At 32.8% G+C, this 21,014-nt stretch overlaps 1 long non-coding RNA gene and 1 pseudogene across 1 annotated transcript in view; one reads left to right on the forward strand and one right to left on the reverse strand.

Annotated features, from left to right (window-relative positions):
• Positions 1-11,785, reverse strand: part of LOC132734545 (uncharacterized) — a 47,201-nt gene extending 35,416 nt beyond the window's left edge. Inside the window, exons 1-3 of the long non-coding RNA XR_009626337.1 lie at positions 11,727-11,785; positions 5,447-5,482; positions 5,036-5,080 (exon numbers count right to left, since the gene is read on the reverse strand). This is a non-coding gene — a long non-coding RNA (uncharacterized LOC132734545). The remainder of the gene's footprint in view (positions 1-5,035; positions 5,081-5,446; positions 5,483-11,726) is intronic.
• Positions 11,786-14,278: 2,493 nt separating this feature from the next.
• On the forward strand, positions 14,279-16,291 carry LOC132734552 (uncharacterized; annotated as a pseudogene).
• Positions 16,292-21,014: the final 4,723 nt, after the last annotated feature.

A 21,014-nucleotide genomic window follows, 5' to 3' on the forward strand; every position in this document is an offset into this window, starting at 1 on the left:
AAGGGGGAGACTATCAGAAAAATGCTAGACTGTTCGACAGGGTGCAAAATTTAGAAATTTCAGGTTCTAAATTAAGAAACAGTGTTAACTACGTTTGTAGTAAATTTACGGTATGACAGTTTTATGAATGGGATAAATCCCTAGGGAAGCATGATTATTAGCGGGAACATATTTACTACTAAATTTTCATTGGCTACAAGTCCTGTCGTGTGAACAAGGGCAGTGTTACAAAGCTACATGTATTTATATTTATTTAATCGGAATATCTTTCACTGGTGAGTTTTTGTTTTATTTTATTTTTCTATCAATTTTAAACTACTGAGTATTTGTTACTTTTAATATGTATGATATTAACCTACAAAGACCTTTTAGTGCAACTTCATTATTTGAGTTCAGTAATTGACTATATTTGATGATATTTGGTCTGGAATAGAAAAATGAATCTATATTATTTTCCCTCGATTGTTTAAAACGTTTGCATACGAGGAGAGTATGGAATTCGTCACCTAAATCAGAAAAACAATTTAGACATTGCCTATCATTTTAATTGACATAGCTATTCCTCCAACGGCCAGTTTTGATGGGAAGTTTATGATTTGCTGTTCTAAATTTCAATAGTTTCAGACCTTGGTTCATTGGTAAAATATTTAGATATTTTTCAAATGTTAGTTACAATACTATTAGAAATCAAAATGCTGCAAGTCGTCACCTTAGTGCAATAACGTAATAAGTTCTTCTATATTTAATTGCAGTTATTGAGTTATTGCACTAAGGTGACGAAGTGTTGTTGATTATATTATAACAAATATTAGTAATTTTACACTTTTTACTCAGATGGAAATCAATAGTCTTGCTGAATTCTCAGATCATTGTCCTATTACGTTTTCACTAAATGTTGAAAGTGATTTTTCTATAAAAACGATAACTTATCATATGATAAAATTATATGGGATAATACAGACAAAGAAGAGTTAGCAATGTTGTTGGATATCCATAAATATGTATTTGATGATTTAATAAGTAAATTGAGCTCTGATGCTATTGATATTGAAACCTGTGTTAATCATTTTTCAAAAACTGTGTATGACATTTCATATAAGATACATGGTAGAACTATTACAGCTAACAAACCTTAACGAATAATAAAAAAGCGCCCTGGTTTAATGAAGATTGCAGTTGGGCAAAATCAACTTTTCTTGACAAGAAAAGAGCATTTGGTATAAATAATGATGATAACAATAAAACTAACTTTCTTAACAGTAGGAAAGAATATTCAAAAGTGAAAAGGAATGCTTAGCGATCTTTCAATCTAAAAGATAGGTCTTAACCAGTAATATGAGTAAAAGCAGTCCACGTAAGTTTTTGAAACATATAAAAAAAGTTCAATAAATATAATAAAGTAAATTCTAATGATGTGAGTCCTATGGACTTTTTAAAACATTTCAAAAATATTTCAAATACAGTTCATTGTGAGTTTATGCCTGAAAATATAAATTCTGATCAAAGTAACGACATAAATATTAAATTGTTAGACAGCCCATTTACAGCTGAAGAAAACTATTTCTTCACTGAATAGGTATAAAAGTTGTGATATAAATAATAATGTTGCGGATTTTTCATTGACTCTAACAACTTTATTGTGCCATATCTTGTTATTATATTTAATAAAATAATTGACTCCGGCTTATACCGGAGTCGTGGTGTAAGGGTATTATAATACCAATACATATAAAGGAAGATACTAGTAAGCCGTCAAATTATAGGGGAATAACACTTGTAAACGTAATTGGTAAAATCGTTTCATTGCTGTTAAGAAATAGGTTGAATAAATGGTATAAACAATGTGATGTTTTTAATGGGTCACAGTTTGGTTTTAGAGATTAACATTCGAAAACTGTTGTATATTCATTTTACATTCGATTATTCAAAAGGTTTTATTTAATAAGTCTAAATTATATTGTGCTTTTATCGATTATGAAAAAGCTTTTGATTCTGTGATTCGGGATGCATTCTGGGTTAAACTTTTAAAAACGGGTATAAGTTGTAAAATGATTAATATTATTAAGCAAATATATACGAATGTTAAATCATGTGTTAGATTGTCCCGAAACATGAAACTATCAGAATTTTTGATGTCACTGTGGGCTTAAAGCAAGGGAAACCACTCTCCCCATTACTTTTTATTTTGTTCATAAATGATATAAATGAAAGTCTTGATTTTAACCTGTTAACTGAAAAAGATTAATAGTTGAGTATGTATATGTTATTTTTGCTGATGATATAGCTCTTTTTACCACTAGTCCTGATAATCTTCAAACGGAGAAGAATTCTATAAGACCTAGTCTTTCGTTCTAATCCTCTTCTTTGAATATTGTCAAATTTTGTATGTGTATATATTTCAAATGTTATTATGTACATATTCTGAGAATAAATATGTTTAAACTAATCTTCAAGCACAATTAAACATGGTTCAAAATTATTCTACAAAATGGGGTCTTAAAATTAATGTTAAAAAGACAAAAATTTGTATTTTTGAGAAAAGAAAACAACCGTGTAATTATGTTTGGACAATAAATGATGAAATTGTAGAAGTTGTTGATAATTTTACTTATCTTGGTGTAAATTTTACTTATACAAATAATTTGAAAAATTCTGTTAAAAATTTATCAGATCAAGCTCTCAAGGCTTATAATTCACTTTTACAATTGTTTTATAGAGTGAACTTAGATATTAAAACTAAACTAGCTCTTTTTGATTCTATGGTTGTACCAATAATTTTGTATTGCTCTGATGTATGGGGAATTTATGATTTTAAGGAGGTTAATAAACTTCATATCAAATTTTGTAAAATTGTTTTAGGTGTTAAACAACAAACTCCAAATGCTGCAGTTTTTGGCGAGCTAGGAAGGTACCCACTCTCTATTATTAGTAAAGAGAGATCATTACAATATTGGCTAAGAATAATGAATAATCAAAATTCACCAATGTATAAATTATATATTGAACAATGTAACATAAATAACAATAATTCATGGGCATGTAAGATTAAAACATTAGCAGATGACTTAGGATGTAGTTATATTTATTTAACTTCCTGGGTCAATAACAACTTTGCACCTATTTTAAAGCAGAGGTTACGAGATCAATATGTACAAAAGTGGCATGAATGTATAGAAGACATGTCCAAATTGGAATATTATAGACTATATAAACAATGTTTTGGTTTTGAAAAATATTTGGAATGTATTGATAAAGATAAATTTAGAAAATGCATGACAGGCTTTAGATTAAGTTCTCTTAGTTTATGACAGGCTCTCATAGTTTAGAAATTGAGGTCGGTAGATATCAAGGTATGCATAGAAATGAACGAATCTGTAAAGCTTGTAATATTATTTTTTTGAATCAGAATATCACTTTTTGTTAACGTGCCCTATATATTCTGAAATAAGAACACACTATTTAGGTAATTGTTCATGGCCTTGTAGGCAAAATTTTTCAAACATTATGTCCTGTAAGAGTAAGAATAAGTTATATAAAACTGTCAAATATTTGTATGAAGCATTTCAAATAAAGAAAAGATTTATCGATGTAGAAGCTGCTTCTTAACTTGCAATATATAAATACACTTCACTATACTGAAAATTTGTGACAATTTCTGTAGGTTATATGTTTATTTATTATGTACAAGCAAAAGTATTATGTACTGTTTATATGTTAATGTTGTCTTGGCCATATTCGTCACTTTGCAAATGTTAAATTGGCCAAAGGCATGTTATTATGCCGATTTGCTGAATAAACTGAACTGAACTGTGAACTCGGAAATTATGCTAACACCAACTTTTAATGGTATATAAATTATAAAGGTATTATGAAAGTGTGAATAAGCATGAGCTTGTACAATTACAATTGCGAAATTGAGCTTACGTTTATGTGGCAATTCGAAAGAATATATTCAGAGGAAAATCGTTCGTCCTCCATCTCTGGTTCATACATACTAATAGAGAAAAGGTCAGTCATGATATGGAAATTTGGGAAAACTCTGTTATATTAAAATATAGCCTGTGCTAAGCTTCCATTTGATTTGCTGTAGAGTAATATTATGTTGCAATGAAACAGAATAATTTATTTAAAAAAATGAAGTATTAGTCTACTCTCAATGTAAATGTTTTTCATGCATATAATAAACTGAAAATCAAATTTATCACCAGCCTGTACAGTTGTAAAAACCTTGGAAAATTGAGTTCAAGAATTATAAGCAGGGCTTAAATAGAAAAGATGATATTTAGTTTTAACTAAATTATCTAAGTATAAGATGATCTTATGACAAAATAGATTAATGTCAATATTTTAGGAATTGCTTGTCTTAAGCTTGAGTTCCAGAATTATAAGCAGGGCTTAAATAGAAAAGATGATATTTATTTTTAACTAAATTATCTACGTATAAGATGATTTTATGACAAAATAGATTAATGTGAATATTTTAGGATTGCTGGTCTTAAGCTTGTGCTTAACATAAGAGTGTCTACCGTAAAGTAATTGCTTACTTAAGTCTGGTAAATACCAACCTCGCTAAGTATTAGATGTATCAAATATGCTAGAACAGATATATTTTACAAGCACACTTATGTATATATTAATCAAACATTTATCATTAATATACCATTAATCATCACTCTACGCAATATTTTAACGACAATGAAAATATAATTATACCAATAGAAACATCTATCAGAATTTTTAAAATAAATTTTCAGCTTTCGTAATGTTTTTTATATTAATTGATTTCAATTTAACAAGAAAATTTGAAAAAAATATTGAAATGTTCGTCTGTTAGCATTGATACGGTTATTGTAAATACAATTTTGTTTGAAGGATACATAAGCACTAAAAAAGCACATAGTTTTAATTAACATAATAAAATAACCAAGTGGACCATTATTCTAATAAACAGTTCTATATATGCAAACGTTTAATGGATAAAGGTTGTGCTTTTTTAATTAAAGAGTAACATAATATATAAAATAAATATCCTTACCGTCTTTGAAATGCCTGAATCCCTGTCATGTTTACTATCTTGACCCTAAAAGACGAATTCAGCATTAAATTACTTAGTCTTTGTGAAAGATAGTAATACACAAATATGTCCAGTTAAGCATAAAGTTTCATGCGTATTATATGAAATGATTGTCAAAAGTTTAAACTAAAATGAAATAAACTAAATCTCTACTATAGAATTTAATAGCATCCCCAACATTAGAAACATAAGTTCGTATTTAAATTTGTAAAGGTATCAGGACAGTGTAAAATAGATAAATACAGAATCCCTAAAGAAAGCCCAACACGACAAAATTGAAAATTTTGCATTATATAAATTCACTTCACTGTAAGCATTATCGTGTACAAATACAATAGTTAAATTTAGATTCAAGAAATAAGATTATCTTACCGACATTGTGTTTCAAGATATACAGAGATTTCCAACCTGAAAGAAGAAATACCTGTTTCTAAAATCTTATAAATAAAACATAATTAATCATAAATTTTTATGTTAAAGTTTTTTTTATAGATATCCGCATGAGACCGATGATGTCATAATTATATTTAAAAACATGCAACCCCTTTTGTGAATGAAAATGGTTTCAGATCAAACTAGTAGCTAATTAAAAGTATTGGTTTAAGTAGTACCAAACAGTTGGTAAAGATTTAACGTAACATTTTTCTTTCTAAATCCCAGAATTGTACTATGTTTTTCTTCTTATAACGGTAAGTTAAGAATCTTGGCATGTGCTCAATAGTAAAGCCCGCTTATAACGATATTAAGGGACTTCCAAATTTATACAGTTATACCCGGAAATCGTAAAATCCCAAAGGGTCGGAACCGTGACAAGAGCATCGTTATAAGCAGTATATCGTTGTTAGCGATATCAGTATAAGAGAAGTTCACTGTATTATACAATTATGATTTTTTATGAAGATGCGAGGTTACATAAAAAAGGAAAACATTTACTTGATGCCAATTTTGATATAAACTACAAGTAGGAATGTGTCCACTTTTAAACATATGTGTCCTAGTATGAATTATAGCTTGTGTCTTATGACATCGAAAAAGTCAACGCTGACATGTTATTTATTTCCAATATTTCATAATCAAAGGGTCTGCTCCCTTGAAGAATTGTTCATCATCTTCAATTGATAAACAGAGGATAGCAAAGAACATCAATATTGTATACAAATTATCATTAAGCTGGAACACTGTTTAGATGCTGTTTTATTTTTTGCAGCAGTTAATTAAATTAGTTTGATGTCAGTTGTTTTAAATCTTTTTCCATTATTAATTTAGCGTATGCGTTTCATGTTTTAAATATTCTATGATATAGAACAGGATCTGTTTTTAAGGTTTCTTTTGAGAAATAATGTTTTGATTTGCCAATGGTAAGGAGACAAACAATGATTATACGTCTTAATAATAGGAGTATAAAGAACGTCGAAGATTTGCTTATAGCTGTAATTGCCACCTTTTAGGACTCAATAGATATTTATTCGGTCTTTAGGCTCTTTTTAGTTCTTATAAATGCGAACGGTGTCGCTGAAAATCTTCATAGCGTAACAAAACATTTTTTTCCTGACGACAGCTCTTTATCTGCCGACCGTGAAACTATGAATAAATAGTTTAAACAATGGATGACTTATATTAACCTAAAACTTTTAACATTATGTGCCAATTCATTTTTGATCCCCTTTGAAACCATATAGCTATATTCTTGGCGACATGACTACCTCCTTCACGACAAAGCTGTCTCGCAGAATAAATATCCTATATTTTCTTTAATTAATAACTTTTGTTCTGATTTAAATTTTATTTTGCCACTAGACCTTATATCTACTTGATACATATTCGTTTTTAATCTGAATCGCTGTTTAGATGAAAATAGGAGGAAAAATAATATGTTTCAGGATGAAACTGTCCATTGCAACGCTATATTCACCAACTGGGAAACGCCGATACAACTTCATTTCAAAATACAATTTTATCAACTTTACGCTTGTTGGAAACTTTAATCAAATCTATATGTATAGAATTCTTCGAATTTCGAATTTTGGTGTATAGTTTTCAAAAAATAATGTTGAGTGCATTCACGGATTTATATAATTACAGCTCTAACCTGGGACATAAGATAAGTTATCTTATCTCCCAGCTCTAACATAAACCCGTTTAAAATACATAGCTACCATTTAATCAAATCGCTAAACGATCTAGCTAAAGTTGTTAAAAAGTAAAAAGGTCATAGAGCTTACCTTGTGCGTGATAAATTATATATTGATCAATAACGTACTAAATTCACCATACTCGGATTAGGACAAAAGAGAAGAGTGTGAACTTTCAGTAATCTCATGGAATGTTGAAGGACTTAAAAGAATTTAAAAATATCACTGATATAACTGCTGAGGATTTTTATGATCATTTTAAAGGTTTATTTTCTGGTACTGATGTATATTGTGATCAGGCTATTGAAGAAGTTCTAAATCAAAATGTAAATTGTTATGTTGATTTTCTAGATTGTGATTTTACAATTGACGAGGTTATTAAAGCTATTGATAAATTAACAAAGGCAGAAAAGTGCTGGTGAATACTTATTCATACCAGAAATTTTCATTGACTCAGAACATATCTTATCCTTTATTTTGTGTAAATTATTTAACTATATATACAATAAGGGAGATTACCCTGAATCTTGGACAAAAGGTATATTGTTAAGTTATGATTTATCATCTAAGTTTATAAACATGTTAAAAAGTATGTACAATAATGTTAATATATGTGTCCGTTCCAATGGTAAATTGACTGAATATAATGATAGTTACAACGGTGTTAAGCAGGATGAGACGTAATCTCCCCTATTGTTCATACTGTTTATAAATGATATGGAAAAGAGTGATAGAAATGCTGATTTAATATCCTTAAACGATTTGCAAGTTTTCATGTTACTTTTTGCTGATCATACAGTTTTATTTTCCTATTCTGTAGATGGTTTGCAAACTTTAATGAACAAACTACATGCTTATTGTTTGAAATGGAATATATCTGTAAACAGACGTAAATCATATATTATGATCTGTAAATTAGGTAATAGGCAAGAACATGTTGATGTATATTACGATAACACACGTTTAGATGTTCTAAGTAAATTTTGTTATATAGGTGTAACATTGTCTGCAAATGGTAATTTTTTGACGCTCAAAAAGCTTTGTCAGAACAGGTTTTAAAAGTTTTTTTTTACATTAAATTCTTTATTTGAAGCTGTACCTCTTGGTATAAGTGAAAAACTCAAGTTTTTTTACTCAATGACACTGCCAATATTAAATTATGGTTGTGAGATCTGGGGATTTCACAAAGCCCCAGATATGGAAAAGGTTTATATTAAGTTTTTAAAACCATTTTGAATGTTAAGTACCAAACAACGAATGCAACTGTCTATGGTGAGCTTGGTAAAGCGCCTCTTGATATCTTAAGAAAAGAAAGAATTCTTAAGTATTGGTGTAAGATTGTTAGGTCTCCGGATACATTAATTCATAAATGTTTTATGTATGATAAGCTTAACCTGGTGAAAGATTAATAGGCCCTAAGTATTAAATCACTGTTAGATGATTTGGGTTTCAGTTATTTATGAAATAATGTGTCTGTTACTGACCTTCAATTAAATAAAGTAATAGAATGCCTATATAGTCAATTTTGTCAGAATTCTTTTGGCACTTAAGACACAATGCCTAAACTTACTACATTTATAAAGTTATAAAAAGAAGTTTTGATATTAAAAAATATTTGTTATGTGTTAAGGTGAATAAGCATAGAATAGCATTAACTAGACTGCGGTGCTCTGCTCAAAAACTTGCAATCGAGTATTATTTTGTACTTGTCTGTCCGTTGCATCGTACTATAAGAGATCAATGTGACCCAAATTATCATTGTCAATCTGGTTTGTTATGTAAACTTGCTAAATATGTCTTCTTGGCTGATAATAAACGTACTAGTCTTATTGCTCAGTAGTAATGGAATAGATGTTGGTGCAGTCATAAAGTGATGCTACAGTATTTTTTGTTGCATACATACAATTGTTACTACAATTCTTTTTAAGATAAGCACATACGTATAAGGTAGGTCACTCCAACAATATGATGCATAAATGTAATAAAGAAACCAGAATGTCACCCTTCGTTTTAGACTTTGTTCTATATGTACATGTAATTGTGATCAATAAGTAAATCGTTCTTATTTTTTCTGATACCATACAGTAACTTTGCTGAAGAAGCATAGCTTTAACTGATTATATAAACCAGTATTTGAATACACATCTTATGTAGGTGGCTGAAATGATTTAATATATTGAAATTGATTATGTATGTTTATATATTATCGTGCTCTTCTCAAATATTGTAACCGCCGTCATCATGTTAAAGGCGACGAACATGTAATGTTCAATGCTGAATAAAGAATTGAATTGAATTGATTATCATCTGTTTCGTCTAAAGTAATAACGACTAGCGGATTATAACGGTTGGCGGGTCATCGAGTTTAATAAAAAAAAATGATGTCGACTAAACCATTTAACCCTTATACTGCTAAATAATCGTCGTATACTTTAATTGTTGTCTGATTGATGTTTAATTTGTATCAATTATCTTAAATTGATGATACTACGGGGTATATTTTTCACACGTCATTTCACGTTGATCAATATATGCATACTTTTCTATTGTTGCGCAATATATTTGTTTGCAGAAACAATAAATTTGTTTGTAATTACTGTACAGTTTTGTGGTGATGACGATAAACAAATGCGAATGTGTACATGCAAATTATATTTGTAGAGTAATGTGACTTAGACTGTGATAAGATGAGCCGTAGAATTTAAAACACGTTTTGTCCAAAGAATGTGCCGCGGAAATAAAGTCCGCAGAAATAAAAACATGCCAAAATTTGGAAAAACCGCAGAATTTGGAGCCCGCAGAAAATAAAAACACTTATACGGTATTATATACCTCTTAATTAGGTTCGAAATTTTAAATACCATTTTCAAAAACTATACTGGCTGTAAACTTATCTTTATGTCAAAAGCTTATCTGGATATCGTGTCAAAGCGAAAGAAGTACAAAGTAACTGCAGTTTCGGTTGACTAAATTTGTTCAATAAAGTTATAAGAAAATGTAAATAGTTTATGTCTTGTATCACTTGCCGAGGCAGTATCACGTTTTTGAAAATACATGTATATTAAAAGTTTACAATTTTTGCCAGATGGACTTTGAAGTTATGTTATAGATTTTTCCCTAATATGAAAATTTATGGTATCAATAAGTCTACAACAGAATATTATATAAGCATACGTATTCATTCTATTGATAAAAATATTTTTCCAAACACTATTAAATATTAATAGTTTTGATGATCGTACGTTTTATTTAATGAAACTATAACCTCAAATTAATTCAATCATCTTTCAAAACAAAATATTCAATAATCAGTAGACGGGATTGTATTTGATATTTGTTAACTACAAAGTAACAATGAAGTTGAGATTATAGATTCATAGTGTTAGAAGTGAAAGGGATTTATTAAAGGAAATAGTGCTTGAAATTCACATAGGCAGGAAAAGAGCACATAGTTTTAATTTGCATTAATAAAATATAAAAGTATAAGCAAAATGACCATTTATTAAGCTGCGGTCTCACTTACTCCCGGCAGAGCCCAGTACCACCACAGTAAGTTACTGGGATGATCCGGGGAGAAAATTATTGTTGTGGTCACACTACGCCGGCAGCATTACGGTAATTCCCAATTAACCACCCAGGATGCGCTCTGGACCACCCAGGCAGAGCCCAGGAGAAGCTACGGATCATTCCCGTGCTTCCCCGGTCGTTCCCGGATGACGCCGGCAGAGCCCAAGTTGACCCAGAAAGAGCCCTGGTCGATCCAGGCAGAGCCCAGGACGATCCCGGCAGAGCCCCGGTAGAACCCCGGTGGATTGAAAATGCGCAAAATGATTACGTTGATACATAATTTTCATTTAATATAATATCTACTGTTTCAAAACAGTAATTCATGATGATTTTCTGAATAATCCTTATGCAAGACTGGACAGAAGGGAAATGGGGAAGGGTTTTAATACAAACAAGTGCAATCATCGCAAATTGTCGAGATTCTTTTGAAATGAACCGAGTATTGCCGGGGCTCTACCTTGATCAACCGTAGTTTATCGTCATCCTCCGGGGCTCTGTCGGCATCCTCCGTGCTCTTCCGTCATTCGCCGAGGCACTGCCGGCATTCACCGGGGCTCTACCGTAGCTCTACCGGCTATATCATACCCCGGATCATCCTCGGTTTGTGCCGGCAGAGCAATGGTGCTTCCCCGGTGTAACCCCTGCCGTTCCCGGCAGAGCTAAGGATGAAGCCGGCAAAGTTATACTTCCCGGATCATCCCGCGCCACCCCGGTGATATTAAATATTTTATTCCATTCGGGGTCGAATGCCGGATGTTTCCGGATCATCCCGTACGTTACCGTTACCGGCAGAGTAACCGGCAGAGTTACGTTACCGGCAGAGTTACGGATGTACTACGGTTAATCCCAGGATCACCCCGGACGTCTTCCGGGGTTCTACCGGGCTATGCCGGGATGTGAGACTGCAGCTTTAGATAAAAAAACACCTTTGTCTTTTTTCTTTGTTTACTTACCAAAGTGATTTTTATGATACGAGTTTGACCGTGTAATTCGCCTGACTCACTCTTCTGAAATGCAGAAACAGAACAAAAATAATATCACCACATAAGAGTGTCCACCGTAAAGTACTTGCTTAATTAAGTCTGGAATTAAGTCTGAATTCGCTAACTGGGAAACGCCACCAAACTACATTTCAAACACAATTATAACAACTTTACGTTTTCTGGAAACTTTAATCAAATCTACATGGCATAGCATTCTCCGAATTTTTATATTTGGTGTAGAGTTTACAAAATATATAAAAAATGAAAACACTTGCCACTTGATTTTAGCGACATGCACTAGCTCGGAAGTAGTGATAGAGCGATTTACCTGTTACCTCCGAAAGAGGTAGCTCTATCATTTTCCAGGCGTGTTAGCAATCCGTTTCCTTGACGACTGCCACAAAATTCTTTCTCACGTCACTTGATCCCGCAGTATCATTATTTAAAACATTTGGGAGACACCAGCCATCATAAATAATACTGCCTTGATTTAATATCTTAACGTATTATATATAAATGAGAGTTTAGTAATTTTTTACACATTTCATTACATATGAACAAGACGATTTAATATCATATTTACAAGACTATAACCTACGCATATTTTCATCCGTCTATTAAGGCAGCACACCACACTAAATGAAGCCACAGCTTCGAATGGCCAGGGAGGATTTCATTGATATAGTGACTATTGTGGATTTAAATGACTGGTTGTCTTTAAAATGCATTTCAGCATGAAATTTGTTTTTGTGACATGTAATATGATCATTGGCAAATTCGAAAACATGGTTAGAAATCACATGCTGATATTTATTGATGTCAAGGCCGCCATTGTTTGTAAACATTGCTTTTAAACAGCATGCTTGATGAAAACAAGTAATTTTACAAGGGGGTACAAACTTTCAGCAATAGCAAAAAATAAACAAGGCCAAGCACCTATTTCTTTGTGATATTTTGCATGTATAGGGAGTTGCTAAAGCAGTGACAGAGTTTCTGTAGACCATATATTTGCAGGTATTTTTTGCCGGAGGGACGAAAAATGTTGTTTTGGGTCTCGGACCACTATAGAGTTTTGGCTTTTACGGAATGAATTGGAATTTTTTAACTGCCTGACTGTTGCACATGGGATGATTTCATTACAGATTTGCAATGTTATGACATATATGTTCTTAACAAAATGTGTTTTCTTTTTCCAGGTTGTGTAGTTGTTCTTAACAAAATGTGTTTTCTTTTTCCAGGTTGTGTAGTTTGGGATCAGATTTATCAGACATATTGCTTGTAGGACATTGACGGCAGAAACTTGAAATTTAGTGTGGAGTGCTACCTTACGCATGTCAGAATAATCATACAGTTTCACTTTAGATATTTTTTTTTGCAAACCTACAGAGATACACTGAATGTACACTATAGGTATCAAATTTCAATGTAAACCTTTTGCTGTGTCTATATACATGTTTAAATGTCAAAAACATTAAATCGGTACAACAGAAAATATTTGAGTTTAGAGAGATATTTTATATCAGTTTAAGAGAGACACGCTGATAGTGTGTAGCGTGTATTTTTTGTTGAGAAGAGAATTTGTTGTTTTGAATGGAGTTTTTTTGTTGGTTTGTTGAAGTTGGTTGAGTATAATTGTGGTGATCTTAATTGATCAGGGTTTATTGGTTGAAATTAGTTGTTTTGGTTGTTGAGTTATATCTATTTGTGAAGATATAATTGGTTGATATTGGTTGAATGTTTGTTTGGTCAAGATTATATTAGTTGATGCTTTGTTTTGAGGATATATGTATTGGGTGCTTTAGTTTAAGTTGTTTCCTGATGCTGATTAGATTGTGTGAAGTTAATATTGTTGGATGAATGTTTGTGGTTTATACTGTATCTTAGAGTTGTAAAAATATTCATTTTTGTGTTCTTCATTTGTGGTGATTTTATTGTTTTGTTTGGTCATAAGTTGTTTAGAGCTTGGGCTCGCCAGGTGTCTAGTTTTGTTTCGTATAAAAGACGTATACGTGAAAAAAAATTTCGTATAAGTGGTTGATAAATGACGTGTGTTTGTTTTGGGTGTAAATAATGATCAGAGTATTTTGTTTTGGGTGTAAATAATAATTTGAGTTTGTTGTTTAAATGTATATATGGATTTGAGATAGAAAAAGATAAAATACCTAAACAAATTGTGTTAACTAAACAATTACATGCTAGTTTTTCCAACTGAGAAAATTTCAATTTTATGTCAGGCGTTGCTGCCCAGCCCCCATATCTTGGAAATTGGTTCTAGTATTTATTACTAAATCTTTCCTTAGATTAAAGAACATCAAGGCAGTTAATTCTCCTGACAATTTGGGGGCTCGTCCGGGATATTCTCTTTAAGTTGGAATCTTTCCTGGCAAAAAATTGTTTGTTAAACTTTGATAAAATTTTGGTTAAACCTTAAATCATTTTCGATCTGTTGGTAAAATAGAGCAGTGTAAAGCTAGGCGAAATTTACGAAAGACCGGTGGTGACTTCTGACTTCAGAGTTCGGATTTCAGACTTCAGAGTTCAGAGTTCAGACTTCGGATTTCAGACTTCGGATTTCAGACTTCAGATTTCAGAGTTCAGATTTCAGACTTCAGAGTTCAGACTTCGGAGTTCGGATTTCAGACTTCAGAGTTCAGAGTTCAGACTTCGGAGTTCGGATTTCAGACTTCAGACTTCAGATTTCAGAGTTCAGACTTTAGACATAATAAAAAGCCACGTCATTACACGTCATTTCCGCACTTTCAGTTCAGTGATTAGTACGCCATGGGAAAGGGCATGTATTCTTGGAGGTTATTGGTAAGTTATATATTAGTACATTGTCTTTGTATTTGGCAAATTATATTTGTATGGTTGAGTTTATTTTAATACATGTTATTCTAGAATGTAATAAAATTTCTCAAAATTAGAATACTGTTTTGTTTGATGATAAAGTTGGTAAAATGTTATCAAACTTAGCCTCGAGGCACCAGTAATCAGACGATTAATACACTTACTTCCCTGCAAAGAGAAAACAATGGGATATATTGTGTATTTCTTTTGTTTTTCTTTTTGTAAATTTTTACTATGGACGACAACAACCATGTTCTCAAGTCATATTTATTATCTCTTTCGGCATCGATTTTAAGGTCAAAATAAAAACTTCAAAGCAATTGTCCCTTCTCAAAATGATGACCTAATGATAATTGGTTCCTGTCGATAATTGGTCCCTTTAGGCTAAATGATAAATCGTATGTTTTACAAAGTTTTTTTATTTTGATCATTTTCAGATCTTTATACTATGGTCTTGTTCTATTGTCGATCCAGTACTTGCTGTGTTGCCAGTTGACAAGCAAAGAACTCAGGTGTTTCAAGTAAAGTTGGATCTAATGCAGCATTACTTCTGTCGTGGATACAAGTACAAGGAAATTTTAGCTACACTTTTGGTCATTCATGGAATAAGAATAAGTTATAAACAATTAAAACGACTGTTAAAGCGAATGGGCTTATTTAGAAGAGGTCCAGAGTCTCAAATTGAAACGATTATAAGTGCCATTTTAAAAGAAATATCTGGAAGTGGTCGATGTTTGGGTTATTAGACTATGTGGAGGCGGCTAAAAGATTTCTATGGATTACATGTACGTAGAAAAACTGTTCTTCGTTTGATGTGGATAGCGGACCCAGAAGGTATGCAGAGACGGAAGGCCAAGCGTCTACTTCGTCGCCAATACTCATGTCCTGGTCCTGACTTTATCTGGCACATCGACGGATATGATAAAATTAAACCCTTCGGATTTGCAATTCACGGGGCAGTAGACGGATTTAGTAGAAAGATTATATGGCTTAGGTTGGGTCCAAGCAATAATGATCCAAAAATAATAGCTCGTTATTTTCTAAACAGTGTAAAGGAAAGTGGTGCTTGCAAAGTTCCAGCAGTGATACGCAGTGATCTGGGTACAGAAAATACAATAATTCGACAGTTGCAAATATATTTCCGTTTGCACCACCATGATGATCATTCAGCTGGAAAAGGCTTCATTCAAGGTAAAAGTACCTCAAATCAAAGAATATAATCCATGTGGAGCATGCTTAGACGTCAGTGCATGGACTTTTGGATAAGTTTTTTCAAAGACTTGCGAGACATAGGTATCTATTTCGATGGTGATATGTTCCAAAGACAATGTTTAATGTATTGTTTCACACCTGTTATACGAAGTGAATTAATTAAATTTACGAATGAGTGGAATTCACATGATATTTCTAAGGGGAAAACAGATTGACCACGAGGTAAACCTGATATCATGTATACATTACCTGAACTATATAACACTAAGAATTATAGCCACAACGTTAACAAAGAAGAAGTTGATGTATGTACGGAAATATATTCGAAACCACCTAACCTTGAAGGCTGTTTTCCTGAATTCTGCCGATTGTTCAAACTTGTTAACCCGACAACGCCGACCACAGCAGAGGAAGCATTTGATCTATATTTAGAAATAATTTCGCAGATTCGAAATTATCTATAAAACGAAATAAAATTTGACTTGACTAAATTGCCTCAGATCATTAAGATCATTTAGATACAGTATAAATATAGAGGATATCACATGAGTGTCTTTTCATATTGAATTTATTAAATGAGTTTGATAAAATGATGGATTACGGGGCTCGGTCGAGCATGTTATCGTCAATGAGTTTAATAAGTTCAATGTTAAAAGACACGAATGTAATATTCTTTAATATCACATGTTAATTTAAAGGGGATGTCTTCCAGAATATGAGTATTTTTCTTTTCTTCGGGAAATTTATTTCTGGACACACTGAGATCGTAAGAACAAACTATTGAATAAACTGAATTTAATAAATAAAAGAGTGTCACCAGCATGGCTCGAACTCACGCATATAGTTCCAAACTCTTGACGCCTCGACAGACTGCGTCACAAACACTGTTGATTAAGACGGAACTAAATTCAATTTTATACAAATCAACTTATACCGTAGCGCTACGCTATAGATTTAAAGGTGTTAAAAAATACAATTTGTAATGTGTTTATTTAGTTCATTCCTTGACAACTAACTTAGTTACATATCCCTCTTCATAAATAGTACAAGAAATTTCATATACAGATTTTTTTTCGAAATTCATTTTTTCAGCCATCCGGTAGACAACACCTTTAAGTTTGATATTGAACTACTGAGCATTTGTCATTTCTGGTCCTAAATTTAATGCTGTGAATTCAGCGAACGTCCGCACACATAAGATGAAGTCGACGCCAAAACGATATTACTCAAGTGTAAAATAGAAAAACATGGTTACTTCACTCCCGCGACATCAAACGTGATAGACAAGGTTTATTAACATTGTTGCAATAATTAAATTCTTGGAGTGATTTAAACGTCAAAATGATAATGTTTGCCAACTGTTTGATTCACCTTAGTTACATCAAATGAAACATTTTGGTAAGCAAAAATTGTCACTTTTTGGAAAAAAAATTTAATTACGTTTATCTATTTTTTACAGCGGGAAAAATGAACTTTTGGCTACTAAAACAAAATTTTTCAAAATATTTTTTTTTTCAAAAATGAAATAAGATCAAAATGATGTATAACTAAATATGAAACAGTAGTTTTCAATGTCTCTTTGACCTAGTTCTAGTTTTTATACCGCCTCCGTGGTCAAGTGGTTAAGGTTGACTTGTATTTACTGATATCCCCTGATTTAGGTGTCACGGGTTCGAGCCTTGCTACAGTCTTCTTTGAGCGTGAGGTTGATGCCTAGTGCTTTTTTCCACCAAGGAACGATGGAAAGGTAAACTTAACCCCTTTATATCACTAGAAAATTGTTGAAACGGGCGTTAAACAAATATCAAATCAAATCAATTTGGCCTAGTTCTTCGAACTTAACACGACTCATTTTCGATCTTGGCTTTATCTAGTTACATTTTCTGACTAGCGTTGATAAAAAAATTAATGCATTTATGAAGTTGCTTGAGTGACAATAAGCTGAAAATGGTCATTTTTGCAATTTGCACGGTTATGTTGACCCAGGTTTAGACCATAGATGATCCATTTTTAAACTCTTCCTGAAGTTCGTCTATAGTGTCCAAAAAATTCGTGTCCCTAACCTATAGGCTGTTTCTGTACTTTAAGTTTGAAGAAAAACAGCTGTCTATCTTTTATTGGAAAACCAACTTATAATGTGTCTTCTGAAACTGTGTTCTTTTCTAGCAATTGCATTTTCCAGTATATAGAGTAGTTGCTAAGCAACGGACTTAAGTCCCTTCTCGAACAAGACACACGGATAAAGGTGTGGCGCTCCGTTCAGACACAATGAATACGTAAATCCCCACTATTCTTCAACTGAGACATCATCACAGTTACGTGTTGGTGCATTGGTAAGTGTTTAGTGTTCCGGACTACAAATCCAGAGGTCCCAGAGTCGAATCCTGGTCAGGGTATTGGAAATTAAGAGAAGCTTTTCAGTGTTTTCCACTAATATCTAGATATAGAAAGTACGAAACCCAGCTGTAGTGTAGCACGTTAAAGAAGCAATGGGTCTATTTGTAACGACGAAGAACTACTACTACGAGTACTACTACTACTACTACTACTACTACTACTACTACTACTACTACTACTACTACTACTACGAGTACTAGTACTACTACTACTACTACTACTACTACTACTACTACTACTACTACTACTATACTACTACTACTACTACTACTACTTTTGCTACTGCTACTGCTACTACTAATGCTACTGCTGCTACTGCTACCACTAATGCTACTGCTGCTACTGCTACTGCTGCTGCTACTACTCCTACTGCTACTTCTACTACTGCTACTACTAGTACTGCTACTACTTCTACTACTATTGCTACTCCTGCTGCTCCTGCTACTATTATTGCTACTACTACTGCCATTCCTACTACTAATCCTACTACTGCTACTACTACTACTACTGCTACTACTACTTCTTCTACTGCTACTACTACTACTACTTCTACTACTACTACTACTGCTACTACTACTGCTACTACTGCTCCTGCTACTACTACTCCTATTACTACTACTACTCCTACTACTACTACTACTTCTACTGCTGCTGCTACTACTGCTACTGCTACTACTACTGCTACTGCTGCTGCTGCTACTGCTACTGCTGCTACTACTGCTACTACTACTACTACTACTACCACTACTACTACTTCCACCACCACCACCACCACCTCCGCCGCCGCCGCCACCGCAAACACTACTGCTACTACTATTACTACTATTACTAGTACTACTACTACTACTAGAATAGAGTACTCTTACTAGTACTACTTCTACTACTACTTTACTAGTACTACTACTACTATTGGTACTAGTACTACTACTACTACTACTACTACTACTACTACAACTACCACTAGTACTAGTACTAGTACTTCTACTACCACCACTACTACTACTACTTGGCAGGTGAGCTAGAAAACAGACAAAAGGACAATGTTAATTGCATCAATTAAAACTTGTTTATTAAAATTTCTGGCTTTAACAATTAACTGCAATAAAAATCTGAATTCAGAAAATACATGTATTCAAATATTTTTCACAACTTTAATTACATATGGCATATTGCCTGCTCTCAAGTTAAACAAAAGGCCCATAAAAGCCCGAGAGGGCACTAGAACCTTACCCTGGCAGCCCTGATTTCCTAAGAGCTATAAAGACCTGTGCAATGGTGGAGCAGGTCACCTTGTGTGTTATTGTGCAAGTAAAACGGCCAAGTTCTGCTTTAATTAGGGTGCATCCTGCAAATGTACTTTCTTAGAAATACTCAAATAAAAGAGATAAAAAAACTTTTAAAACAGGTAAAACTAAATGAAAAGTTTACTCATAATAAGTAGATGTGCTAATAATAATTAACATTTCAATTAAAACAAAAGCAGATCATCTTGTGTGTAATTGTGCAGGTAAAAAGGCTGTTTACTCGTCAAAAAAGCGCGCGACAATAGTATGACGTCAGATCACGTGATTCATGTAATCCCTTCAGAGTTCAGACTTCAGAGTTCAGACTTCAGAGTTCAGACTTCAGAGTTCAGACTTCAGAGTTCATTCTTCAGAGTTCATACTTCAGAGTTCAGACTTCATACTTCAGAGTTCAGACTTCAGAGTTCAGACTTCAGAGTTCATACTTCAGAGTTCATACTTCAGAGTTCATACTTCAGAGTTCAGATTTCAGACTTCAGATTTCAGACTTCGGAGTTCAGAGTTCAGAATTCGGAGTTCAGATTTCGGACTTCAGACTTCGGAGTTCAGAGTTCAGACTTCGGAGTTCAGATTTCAGAGTTCAGACTTCGGAGTTCAGAACAACGTTAATGCTATATGTAAAAAGCATTATGTATGAAGTCTGATGTCTGAAGTCCGAACTCTGAACTCTGAAGTCAGAAGTCACCACCGGTCTTTCGTAGAACTGAATTGAAAATCGATTTTCTGTGCTATTCTTAGCCGGATTTGAGTAAACGCTTTTCAATTCTTGTCATTTTGCGCAATAAAAATTATTATTCTTGAAAAACGAAATGAGGGAATAAACTGAAAATTTGCACACAAATTATTAGCCCAGATATTCATCAAATTGTACACGAATCTAGGGAAAATATCCCCTGCCCCGACACGTCAAAAAACCTGTGGAGTTCCTTTAATCTGAAAAAGTTGCGCACACTTTTTTATCAAATGCTCATTATTATGTGATGATCTTTTACTTAAAATATATAATTTGGAAGCCTGTATCATTTACACAGTCACACTTGGCGAAGTGGCTCCTAAATATTGTGTACATCTTGTGTACATCTAGTGTATTGACTCATAGGGTAAACTCAACGTCTCCGATGTGAATCATTATTCAACTTAAAATTCACACGTGCATTAATTAATAATAAGAAAAACTCCCATCGGGCTATGGTTGTTAGAATTACAAATATGGTAAGGGGTAATAAAAAATATTCGAGATGAAAATTTGAGTTTAACGTCTTTAAATATAAGGTAATTGAATTTTATCATTTTAAACATTCTGAATTAGTAAACAGCCAATCATTGGAAACGATGAATTAGTATATGAAAACTTCGAGAGACTGATGGCGGACATTTTTAACCTCATACATTTCCGATTTCATCTTCGTGAATTCACGATTTCAACATTAAGGAATTCTTAAATTCACGATTTCAACTTCAAGAATTCACGATTTCATCTTCACGACGAATTCATCTC

Source organism: Ruditapes philippinarum, unplaced genomic scaffold, assembly GCF_026571515.1.
Source record: "Ruditapes philippinarum isolate M1 unplaced genomic scaffold, ASM2657151v2 ctg4498_1_1_1_1, whole genome shotgun sequence".
NCBI classification, from domain to species: domain Eukaryota; kingdom Metazoa; phylum Mollusca; class Bivalvia; order Venerida; family Veneridae; genus Ruditapes; species Ruditapes philippinarum.